General features: G+C 34.0%; 1 protein-coding gene across 5 annotated transcripts in view; it reads right to left on the bottom strand.

Moving 5' to 3' along the window:
• TEX9 (testis expressed 9) overlaps positions 1-12,075 on the bottom strand; it is a 227,406-nt gene that overhangs the window by 177,953 nt on the left and 37,378 nt on the right. The window lies entirely within an intron of this gene.

The raw sequence follows: 12,075 nt of genomic DNA, 5'->3' as shown, positions 1-12,075 counted from the left end.
TAAGTCACAAGCTTGTATAAGATATGCAACTTATTTTCTTTTTTTACATTTCAACTTACTTTCTGATCCTAACTTACTTTCTGACTCCATTCCACCGGGATGACAGGAAAGTTGATCTCAGCCATTCTTAAGGATGCCCTTCTCCCTGGGTTGTACCATAATTTCAAGGTCTTATACAGTGCCAGGGCATGGAGGGGAGCTTACACAGTTCCCACTGGGAGTCCACTGTCCTGTTTCCATGGACCCTCCAATTCTAGAAGATCTCTGCTGCTTTTGCGCCAATTTAGTGCCTGGGAATCTTTTTCAGACTGCCTATGTTCCATCTGTCTAGATGCTTCAAGAGCCATTTCTCTCTAGCTGCTTTCTTTCTCTGTGCTGTCTCCCTGGTGGTATAGCTGAAAGCAGTACCCCAGTGTCTAAGCTCAGTACCTCACAGATCTTTTCATTCCTGCCTCTGAGAGAATATCTGTATAGTCTGAGATAGATCTTTGTTCTTTCATGTCTCTTCTGAGACATGCCATTTATGCCTAGGAATTTTATCCCCACTTCCTTTTAACTTCCCCTTTAAGTTTTTTTAAGGGCTCACACTTTTGGGATGCAAAGTCCAAGGAGACTTGGTCGATTTCTGCTTTCCCTTCTGCTGCATGCCTTCTTCTAGGCAATGATCCCAGGGCTACGTGCTTGAATGAGAAGTAAGGAGAAGGGAAATACAGAGATAAAACCCCCATAGATTCATATCTCACAGCCACACAGTTTTGATCATGAGCTAAAGGTGAAGCCATTAAAATTAACTAAATATTTTTTATCCTATTACATCAAAATTCTTTGGTCTATCTTGCACTTTAAATCACACTTCTGCCATTAAACTAGTCAAAGTGTTTCAAACTCTGGTGATTTCATCTTCTTCTGAACTCAAGAGAAATAATTATCACTAGATTCATTCTTTTGGTAATGACCATGTACTATCTTGTGACTTATCTTGCTCTTTGGATATCCTGAGGTTTTGCCCATAATTGTTTTAAATTGCAAAACTATTATGTTTTCATTATAAAGAATTCGTTTGGGAATTTAATTTTGTGTTATGGCAGGTAAGTATTTGAACTAATGCTTTTACTGAAAACACCAAAAAATGCTGAATATAATATATATGTTTTAATTAAGAGCACTAAAAAACTGACAAGATCATAAGGAACTACCAGGCCAAAATCCAAGGGAAAGCCAAAATCCAGAGAGAGAAGTCACAACACCAAAGCTACTTTTGGCCTGAGGGTTTTGTTATTCCTGGAAAACTTGAATTTGGTTTGGAAAACTTGCAGGGTAGTGGGGACAGATGTCAAATCCTAAGTGGGAGGTGGGGAGTCTAGTAGAAGATTTAGTCAAATTAAACCGAGGCCATAACTCTCAAGATGGAGATGAAACAAGTAAATCTGCTCTAATTCCCACTTCTGGGGGACTGCAAAGAACCTTGCTTTGGTTCTGGAAGAAGAAGAAGGAGAAGGAGGAGAAGAAGAAGGAGAGGAGGAAGGAGGAGAAGGGGGAGGGGGAGCGGAGGGGGGAAGGAAGAAGAGAAAAAAGAAGGGATTAAAACCTTCTCTAAGAATTTGTGACTACACAGTGTATCCTCCCATGGATGTGCAGCCTGGATTAATATCACCTGATGATCAATAAAACCTCAAGCCATGAACTTGTTTTGAGAGATGGTTCTGGACTGGAGCCTGGCAGAAGCAAACACAAATACTCTCTGGAGAAGGTACTGTGGTAGGCAGAATAATGCCTCCTCCCCCAGAACAAAAGGTGTCCATGTTCTAATCTGTGGCGCCTGTGAATATGTTACCTTACTTGGTAAAAGGGACAATGCAGATGTGATTAAGTTAAGAATCTTGAGCTAGGAGCTTATCCTGGATTATCCAGGTAGGCCCCGTGTAATCATAAGGCTCCTTATAAGAAAGGGCCAGGAGGATCAGAGTCAGGAGTAGGAGATGTGGTGATGGAAGTAGAGTTTGAAGTGATGCAAAGAAAGAGCCAGAAGCCAAAGACTGCAGGCAGCCTCAGAAACTAAAAAAAGGCAAAGAAACAGATTCTTCCCTAGAGTCTCCGGGAAGAATGCAGCCCTGCTGACGCCTTGATTTTAGACTTCAGAACTGTAAAAGAATAAAATGTGTTACTTTAAGGTACTAAATTTGTGGTTGTTATAGTAGCAATAGGAAATTTTTACAGGTGCCTTAATTATAGGTCCCAAAGAATCCCCATCAATGATTTTCAAGAACAATGAGCCATACACAGTAAAAATACCAAGCACAGAAAAATGCATTTCCAAGCTATAGATGATGTTGCAACAATTAACTTTAAACACATAGTTTGGGAACAAATCTAAGACATAAACTTGTCTATAAAGTAAATTTTCACCGCTAACTGAAATATCAACATAGAAAGTTTCTATCTCCATTTCAGATATAGCCAAAATTAGAGACCAGAATATTAGGTATCAACTTTTCTACAATTCCAAAGTGATGCACTATACTTCTAAGCAAGACCTGCAAAAAAGTTTGTCAAATCTGTCATTGCTTTTGGTGGTGGTAGTGTCTCTAACTTCTAATATATTCTCTGCACCACCATGTGGGTGGTGTCTATATTCCAAAAGTATTGTCCTGGTTGTGGCATCCTATTCATAAACATTTTTATTTCTATAGCATTTTATTGAACACTGTGTGAAAGGCTTTGGGCAGATGGACGGCAGTGAGGATTAGAGAAGAAGGAGAAAAGTGTTCTATCAAATAAATTTGGAGATGTTGGCAATTATGATGCTTTCTTGGAAATTTCCCAACTATATAAGCATATAGATGACTTTTACAAATTCTAAAATCAGGAAACTGATTTTAGTATTAATTATTGTAATTGTTTGCAAATGCATTTGATGAAGAAAAATTTTTAATGAAATCTATTTATATACAAGCTTGTAACATAAATAAAAATTCTTCTCAAAAAAAAAAAGAAAAATGCAAAGTACAATTAATGAAAACCAGCAGAAACAGCATAATAAATAGAGGTACAAAGTATTCGGATATAAGAACTATCAGACATAAATCTTAAAACCCTCTATTCCTTCTGTGTTTGAATAAAGGAAAGTTTGGAATTTTCTCCAGAGAATAGGTATAAAATAGACCGCAAATGACCAATGAGAAATTGCAAGAAAGAAAAAATACATACTAACCACAATAAAAAATGTAATGGATGTGATTATGAGCCAATTCTAGCTAGTGGAAGAAAAAAATAAATGAATCAAAAAATAAGTTAGAATAAATTATCCAGGGACTCCCCTGGTGGCGCAGTGGTTAAGAATCCACCTGCCAATGCAGGGGACACAGGTTTGAGCCCTGGTCCAGGAAGATCCCACATGCCGCAGAGCAACTTAGCCTGTGTGCCACAACTACTGAGCCTGTGCTCTAGAGCCCACGAGCCACAACTACTGAGCCCGTGTGCCAGAACTACAGAAGTCCCCCTGCCTACAGCCCATGCTCTGCAACAAGAGAAGCCACCACAATAAGAAGCACACACACTGCAACGAAGAGTAGCCCCCGCTCGCTGCAACTAGAGAAAGCCCATGCGCAGCAAGTAAGACCCAACACAGCCAAAAATAAATAAATAAAATAAAATAAATTAAAAAAATTTATCCAGAATGCAGCATATAAGATAAAAACACATAAAATTTTGAATGAAACATTAAAAAACATGGGGATAGAGTGACAAAGTCTAATAAACATTTATCAGAATTCCAGGAGAAAGGAAAGAGAGGGTGGACAGAGGCAATATTTTAAAAAATCATGACCATGGCTAAGAATTTTCCAGAACTGATGAATGACAGCAATCTACAGATTCAAATAGAATAAGATAAATAAAAAGAAATCACAATCTAGGTATATCATAGTGAAAATGCAGAACACCAAAGATAGAGTCTTGAAGCTAGATGTGAAAGGTCACCTTAAAGATCAGCGGTTATACTTATGACTTATTTTTCAACAGTAACAATGGAAGCCAGAAGACAGTAGAATATCTTTAAATGTTGTTAAAGGAAATAATTGCCAACCTAGGATTCCATGTACCAAGAGAAAACAGTTTTGAGACTAAAGGCAAGTTCTAAAGGCTGTACTTCAGGTAAAAGGAAAGTAATCTCAAATAGAAGATCTGAGATACAATAAGGAATAAAGAACAAAAATGGTGGACATAATAGGTAAATCTAAATGAGAAGCAATAACATCTTGTGAAATTTAAAAAATTACAACATAGAATTTTAAAATTCAACAACATGTAAGTGGAGATGGGAAAATAAAGTTAATCTGTTCTAAGAAATTTGTATTGTGCTGGAGGAGAGCAAAGGTATTGATTACACTTTGATAAGTTAGGTATAAATTTTTAAACTTCTAGTGTCACTATTAAGAGAAGAGAAACTTGATGTATAAATTCCAAACTAGAAAAAAGTTTAAATAATATTAAATTTTTTAAGAAGTCAAAAAGAAGGCAAGAAAGGAGAGAGAAAGAAACAGAAAAGTGAGACAAGTAGAAATCACAGATAAAATGACAGATTTAAACCCAAATATGTCAGGAATTGCCTGACATAGACTTAATGCTCTAGAAAAAGAAAGATTCAGGCTGGATAAAATAACACAATATAACTGTATGACATTTACAAGAAACATGTCTAAAACAATAAGATTTAAATAAAAAATGGAAAAAGATATACCATGCAAATTCTAAACTCCTTCCTAAAAACCTAGTGTAGCTGTTGCTATGTTAATATCAAACAAATAAAATGCCGAGACAGAAAAGATTACTGGAGATAAAAAAGATCATTTCATAATGAAAAAGGTACAATTGGCCAGGACGATATAAACATTTTTAATTTGTAAAATCCTAATAATATAGTCTCAAAATTTCTAAAGCAAAAATTTGCCAAACAACAGGCACACAAAAATAAGTATATAGAAGACTTGAATAAAATAAAGAAAATTGACCTAAACAAAGGATTAATGTAAAACACACACATTTTTTCCCAAGCACACATGAAACATTAAGTCTCAACAAATCTAATAAGGTTAAAATTATATACAGAATTGTTTTAATTAATAGACTTTATTTTTTTGAGTCATTTTAGGTTTACAGAAAAACTGAGTGGAAAGTAGAGACTTCCCATAAACTCCCTCAGCCTACTCCCTCACCACCCAGTTTCTGCTATTACTAACTTTTTTTTTTTAAATCAACACATTCATCACCTCACAGTTGCCATTTTTTTGTGTGTCTGGAGAGAACGTGTAATATATACCCTCTTAACAACTTTGAAGAATACAATACAGCATTTTGAACTATAGTCACCATGCTGTATATTAGATCTCCAGAACATATTCATCTTAGAACTAAAAGTTTGTACCCTTTGACTAATATCTCCCCACTTCCCCCACCTCTCAGTCCCTGGTAGCCAACAATCTAACTTTCTATTTCTAGGAGTTCAATTTTTTTAGACTGCACATGTAAGTGAGGTCATACAGTATTTGTCTTTCTCTGACTTAATTCACTTATCATAATACCCTCAAGTTTCATCCATGTTGTTGCAAATGGCACAACTTCCTACTGTTTAATTGCTGAATTTTATGCCGCATTTTGTTTATCCATTCATCCATCAGTGGATACTTAGGTCGTTTCCATGTCTTGGCTATTGTAAATAATGCTGCAATGAACATGGGAGTGAAGATATTTCTGAAAGAGTGATTTCATTTCCTTTGGATATACACCTAGAAGTCAGATTGCTAAAACATGTAGTAGTGCTATTTTTAATTTTTTTATGATGCTCCATACTGTTTTTCATAGTGGTTGCACCAATTTACATCCCCACCAACAGAGCACAAGAGTTCCCTTTTCTCCACATCCTTGCCACCACTTATTATCTCTTGTCTTTTTGATAATAGCCATCCTAACAGGGGTGAAGTGATATCTCATTATGGTTTTGATTTGCATTTCCCTGATGATTACTAATGTTGAACACCTTTTCATGTACCTACTGGCTGTTTGTATGTCTATTCAGGTCCTATGCCCATTTAAAAATCAGATTAAAAAGAAATAAAAATAAAAATAAAAATCAGATTGACTTTTTCTATTTATATGGGTTCCTTATATATTTTGAATATATGGTTTGAAAATATTTTCTCCCATTCTGTAGGTTGCCTTTTCATTTTGTTGATTGTTTCTTTTGCTGTGTTGAAGCTTTTTAGTTTGATATAGTCCCACTCATTTATTTTTTATCTTGTTGCCTATGCTTTTAGTGTCATATCCAAAAAAACACAAAAAAAACCCACAAAAAAAATTGCCAAGATCAATATCAAGGAGCTTATGTTTTCTTCTAGGAGTTTTATGGTTTCAGGTCTTACATTTAAGTCTTTAATCCATTTTGAGTTAATTTTTGTGAATGGTGTTAAGACTGGGGTCTACTCCTTCATTCTTTTGAATGTGAATATCCCATTTTCTAACACTATTTATTGAAAAGACCATCTATTCACCACTGAATATTCTTGGCTCTCTTTTCAAACATTTAGTTGACCATATATGCATGGATTTATTTCTGGGCTCTTCATTCTGTTCCATTGGTCTATATGTCTATTTTTATGGCAGAACTATACTGTTTTGATTCCTATAGCTTTGTAATATAGTTTGAAATCATGACGTGTGATGCCTCCAACTTTGTTCTGCTTTCTCAAGAATTGATTTGGTTATTCAGGGTCTTTCATGATTCCATATGAATTTTAGGATTGTTTTTTCTACTTCAGTGAAAAAAAATGTCATTGGAATTTTGATAAATTGCATTGAATCTGTAGATTGCTGGGGGTAATATGGACATTTTAACAGTATTAATTCTTCCAATCCCATGAACACTAGATATCTTTTCATTTATATATGTCTTCTTCAATTTCTTTCATCAATGTCTTACAGTTTTCAGTGTACAGATTTTTTACTTCTTTGGTTAAATTTATTCCTAAGTATTTTATTGTTTTTGATGCTATTGTAAATGGGATTGTAGTCTTTATTTCTTTTTCAGATAGTTCACTGTGTATAGAAACACAACTGATTTTTGTATGTTGATTTTCTATCCTGCAACTACTGAATTTGTTGATTAGATATAACAGTTTTTTGGTGAAGTCTTTAAGGTTTTCTATATATAAGATCACATCATGTGTGAACAGAGACAATTTTATTTCTTCCTTTTCTGATTTGGATGCCTCTTATTTCTTTTTCTTGCCTAACTGATGTGACTTGGCCTTCCAGTACTATGTTGATCTTAGAAGAAAAGCTTTCAAATGTTCACTGCTGAGTATGATGTTAACTGTGGGCTTGTCATATATGGCCTTGCTTATAGTGGGGTATGTTCTTTCAATACCCAATTTGTTGAAAGTTCTACCATGAAAGAATGTTGAATTCTGTCAAATGCTTTTTCTGCATCAATTGAGATGATCATGTGATTTTTATCCTTCTATTAATGTGATATATAGCATTTATTGATTTACACATGTTGAAACATCCTTGCATCCCAGGGATAAGTCCCACTTGATCATGTTATGTGATTCTTTTAATGTGCTGCTAAATTCAGTTTGCTAGTATTTTGTTGAGAATCTATGCATCTAAATTCATCATGGATATTGGCCTGTAATTTTCTTTTCTTGCAGTGTCCTTATTTGGCTTTGGTATCAGGGTAATGCTGGCCCTGCAAAATGAGTTTGCGAGTATTCCCTCAAATTCAATTTTTTTGGAAGAGTTTGAGAAGAATTGGCATTAATTCTTTTTAAGTGTTTGGTAAAACCTACCAATGACACCATCTGGTCCTGGGCATTTCATTTTGGAGAGGCTTTTGATTACAGATTCAGTCTTTTTACTCATTATTGGTCTGTTCAGATTTTCTCTTTCTTCATGATTCAGTCTTTGTATATTTCTAGGAATGTATACATTTCTTCTAGGTTGTCCAATTTGTTGGTGTATAATTTTCAAAGTAGTCTCTTTATTATCCTGTACATTTCTGTGGTATCAGTTGTAATATCTCATCTTCCATTTCCGATTTTATTTACTTGAGTCCTCTCTCTTTTTTCCTTGGTCAGTCTAGTGAAAGTTTTGTCAATTCTGTTTATCATTCAAAACCAACTCTTAGTTTTGTTGATCTTTTTTTTCCTGTTGTCTATTTCATTTATTTCTACTCTAATCTTTATTATTTCCTTCCTTCGGCTACCTTTGTGCTTAGTTTGGTCTTCTTTTTCTAGTTCCTTGAGGTATAATGTTAGGTTGTTTATATGAGAGCTTTCTTTTTTTCTTAATGTAGGCATTAATAGCTATAAACTTCCTTCTTAGAACTGCTTTTGCTGGATCCCATAAGTTTTGGTATGTTGTGTTTCCATTTTCGTTTCTCTCAGATATTATTTGATTTCCCTTTTGATTTCTTAGAGAATGTTCTCTTGCCACAAAAAAAGTAAGCTAGTAATTAATACCAAAAATCAGTTAGAGCAGGAAGACCAAATGGGAGTGTGGTTTAAGTCCTGTGAGAAGATCAGGACTTGAAAAAAAATCAAGCCAGTGTCAGTGAGGATGGAGGAAAAGAGGAAACATATATTTAGAAATATATTAGTAGAGAGGTGCATCTGGGGAGAAAATGGGTTTGATTTATCTGCAGGACAACAGTTGTCCAGAAGTCAGTTGGAAATATGTGTCTCCAACTCGGGGGAGATGTCAGGCCTAGAGCTGCCAGAGTCATTAATGTATGAGGTCATGATGTGAATCACCTTGGGAAAGTAAAATGTAAGAAAGACGCCAAGGACTTAACTCTGAGACCCCAAAATTTTTTCCATGTTTTTATCATCCTTTTCTATTTTATATATTTTAATATAAAATGAATATAATAATTAAATACAATTTTATTTTTAATTATTCTGAATTAAAATAAAATTTGGAAAAAGGATTATTAGAACTATGTGGGGAGTATGAACAATTTTTATTTCATCATACTTTTCCACTTAAAAAGGAAAGCATTATCTTTAGAGAAAATTAGAATAAAAAAATCACTCATAGTTTCCTCACTCATTTGAGTGAGTCATTATATTCAATTTGTTTCTTACCCATCTTTTTTCTATATACTTTTAATTTAACAAAATAATAATCATTCAACAAATATAATAAATTGTTCAATAAATATATTCCTTCTTTCTAGTTGATACTGTATAACAGGCATTTTACATTCTATCCACACATACTTGGTAAAAAGGAAATATAATATTCTATATAGAGGATGTCATAACAGCTATTCTTTTATTTCTGGATACCACTTTAAATACTATTTAGATGAAATTTTTATGCATAAAGGTTTTTTTCATATTTAGGATTATTTCCCTAGGTTAGATTCAAGAAGTGTAATTTCTAGGACAAAAGAAATAAACACTTTTAGGGACTTCCATACATATTGCCAAAATGCTTCCTAAAAAATATTTGTACTAACTCACATTGCCATCAGCAATTGATGTAGGCAGCTCACTGATATTAGGAATTCCACTATCAATCTTAAAAAATCTGTAAAATTTATAGATGAGAAATGGAAAGTCATTTTAATTTGCATGTTTCTGATAACCAGTGAGGTTGGACACTCCCATGTTTATTGAAGATTTGTATTTTCTCCTCTGTGAATTCATTTCCTTTGTGTATCAATTGAAGTCTAAGTATTTTATCAAATTTGTATCAGTGCTATCAAATTAAGTGTGATTTTTCCTCCAGGTTTATATTTGTCTCAATTTTAGTTGTGGCTTATCTTGGGGATAAATAGAAATTTTAAATGTTCACATAGTTAAATATTTCCTTAAGTTTTTCTATTGCTTTTCAGCTATCTCCTTCCAAAAGTTTGATAAATATTCACTTCTATTTTTCTTGTTTTAAATTGTTTGTATATTAACTCAAACCATCTGGAATTTATTTTGATGTTTGTTGTGAGGTGAAAATCTACATGATTTTTTTTCCAAACTGCTAAACAATGGCTCTAGCATAATTCACTGAATAACTCCTTCTTTTTCCATTGATTAATGATATATCCTTCATCTATATTGCTTTCACATTATATTCCAGTCTATTTCTGGGCTCTCTTGTGCCACTGATTATCTCTTCTTGCCCCAGTATTTAATGGTGTTTATAATTGTGTGTTACAATATTCTTTAATTCTAGTAGGACCAAAACTTAACAGATGGTTTTCAAACATATTTTTGTTGTTTATCTTCTAGAAATATTTTCAGTGGGGATTATTTGCTGATTGTCTGTGTTTCAAAACAGGGATATAAGAAACTTACAACACAGTCATAGAAAAAGATGCAAATAATATTGGAGAGTAGAAAGCAAACAGAAAAGCCCGCTCCCTCCATGTTCCTTTCAAACTCTCAGTGCTGCTCCTTGGGGCCCACTGTTAACATTTTTTTGGTTGTATTCTTCCAGAAATTGTCCATGTATTTATTTATAAGAACATATATAATGTCCAGTCCCCCTTCCCAATTCTGACACAACTTGGTTCATACTACACATTCAGTTCTTAAACTTGTTTTTTTCCCTTCACCTGTCATAATTGTGGTACATTCCTTATCCAGAAAGAACTCTAAAATAACTTGTGACGTTCCAAAATATCCCACTGAAGTTTTGTCTGGAATCGCATCAACTCCTATACACACTAACAGGCATATTGAACTTCCTTCACTCCCTCAGCGATAAAGGGCCTCCTCTTGCCCCCGGGTCTTGCTTAGAAATTCCTTTAGATAGGAAGAGTACTCTCATCTGTCTCAGTTCCTTTCTGCCCCCCTTCATTTTGGTAACTCTTAACCACCCTTCAGGTATTAGCTTGTGATATTTCTCCCACTTTCTGATATCCAGTGCTTTAATAAAATCATATTGATTCTAATGGTTTTGGAAATTCAAATAAAATTTCTTGATGTCAAATAATATAATTTGCAAATAATGAGAGTTTACCTATTTCTGGTTTATCTTTATTGCACTAACCAGAACTTCCAATGTAATATTAAGCAGCAATAGTGATGGTAGACACCCCTAATATTGTGTCTACTTTTAATAAATATGTCTTTTCTGTTTTAATTTAAAATATGATGTCTACTGGTGGTTTGAAATATGTACTCTCTACCATGTTAAGGAAGTGAGTACCTAGTCCTATTATTTTAGAGGATATAAATGGTTTTGGTTTTATTAAATGCCCTTTTGGCATCTGTTGAGATGATTGTGATTTTTATATGACTTATTTATACAATGTATCACGGGAAAAGTTTCCTAATGTTGAATCTTGATTTCTTTCCTGGGATAAATCCCTTTGGTCTGGGAGATTAAAAATACATATTGTTGCTTTCTCTTTCTCACATTCTGTTTAGCATTTTTTGCACCTATATGAATGAGAAGGATTAGTAACAATGATTTCAGAGCGGTAACTTAGAATGAGAGAACATCAACATTTAAAGGAGCAGGTAGTCTCTCAACTTAAGCCAGAAATGCCTTTTATTATAAATGAAAAACAATTGATAATCTGATAATCTGAAAAAAAAGTATCCTGTGAATTTGATTAGCATGAACCCATATCATCTCATCATCTGTGGATGAATCAAATTACTCAATCTGTAGTTCTTAGGGGGGAAACACTGTATTGGGGCAGAGGTATAAAGTATCATAGCCATGAAAGCTGCCTGCATGCAGTCAGTCACACCAATTCTCACAAGTTCCTAGGTCAAAGACCTTATTTTCAAAGGGCAAAAGTATTACAAAATTACTTCATTATATAGATACCACAGTTTTCTTTTGCTTTTCAGTTATTTTGACTACCTGAGGATTTAAACCCATATACCAACCTCTGTTAACTAATATCTTTTGGGGAATTTTCTTTTCATTTGCCTTAAAAGGGTTCTATTTTTCCCTTTCCCATTCTGTAACACAAATATCTTTAAAGGCCTATTAAGCATTTAGGAACCCTTATATTCAGAAACACCAGCACTTTTGTAATGCTGAAGGTAATATGCAAGTAAC

Source organism: Eschrichtius robustus, chromosome 1 (assembly GCF_028021215.1).
Source record: "Eschrichtius robustus isolate mEscRob2 chromosome 1, mEscRob2.pri, whole genome shotgun sequence".
Classification (NCBI taxonomy): domain Eukaryota; kingdom Metazoa; phylum Chordata; class Mammalia; order Artiodactyla; family Eschrichtiidae; genus Eschrichtius; species Eschrichtius robustus.
The sequence above is the reverse complement of the archived record's forward strand: the minus strand, read 5'-3'. Positions and strand labels throughout refer to the sequence as shown.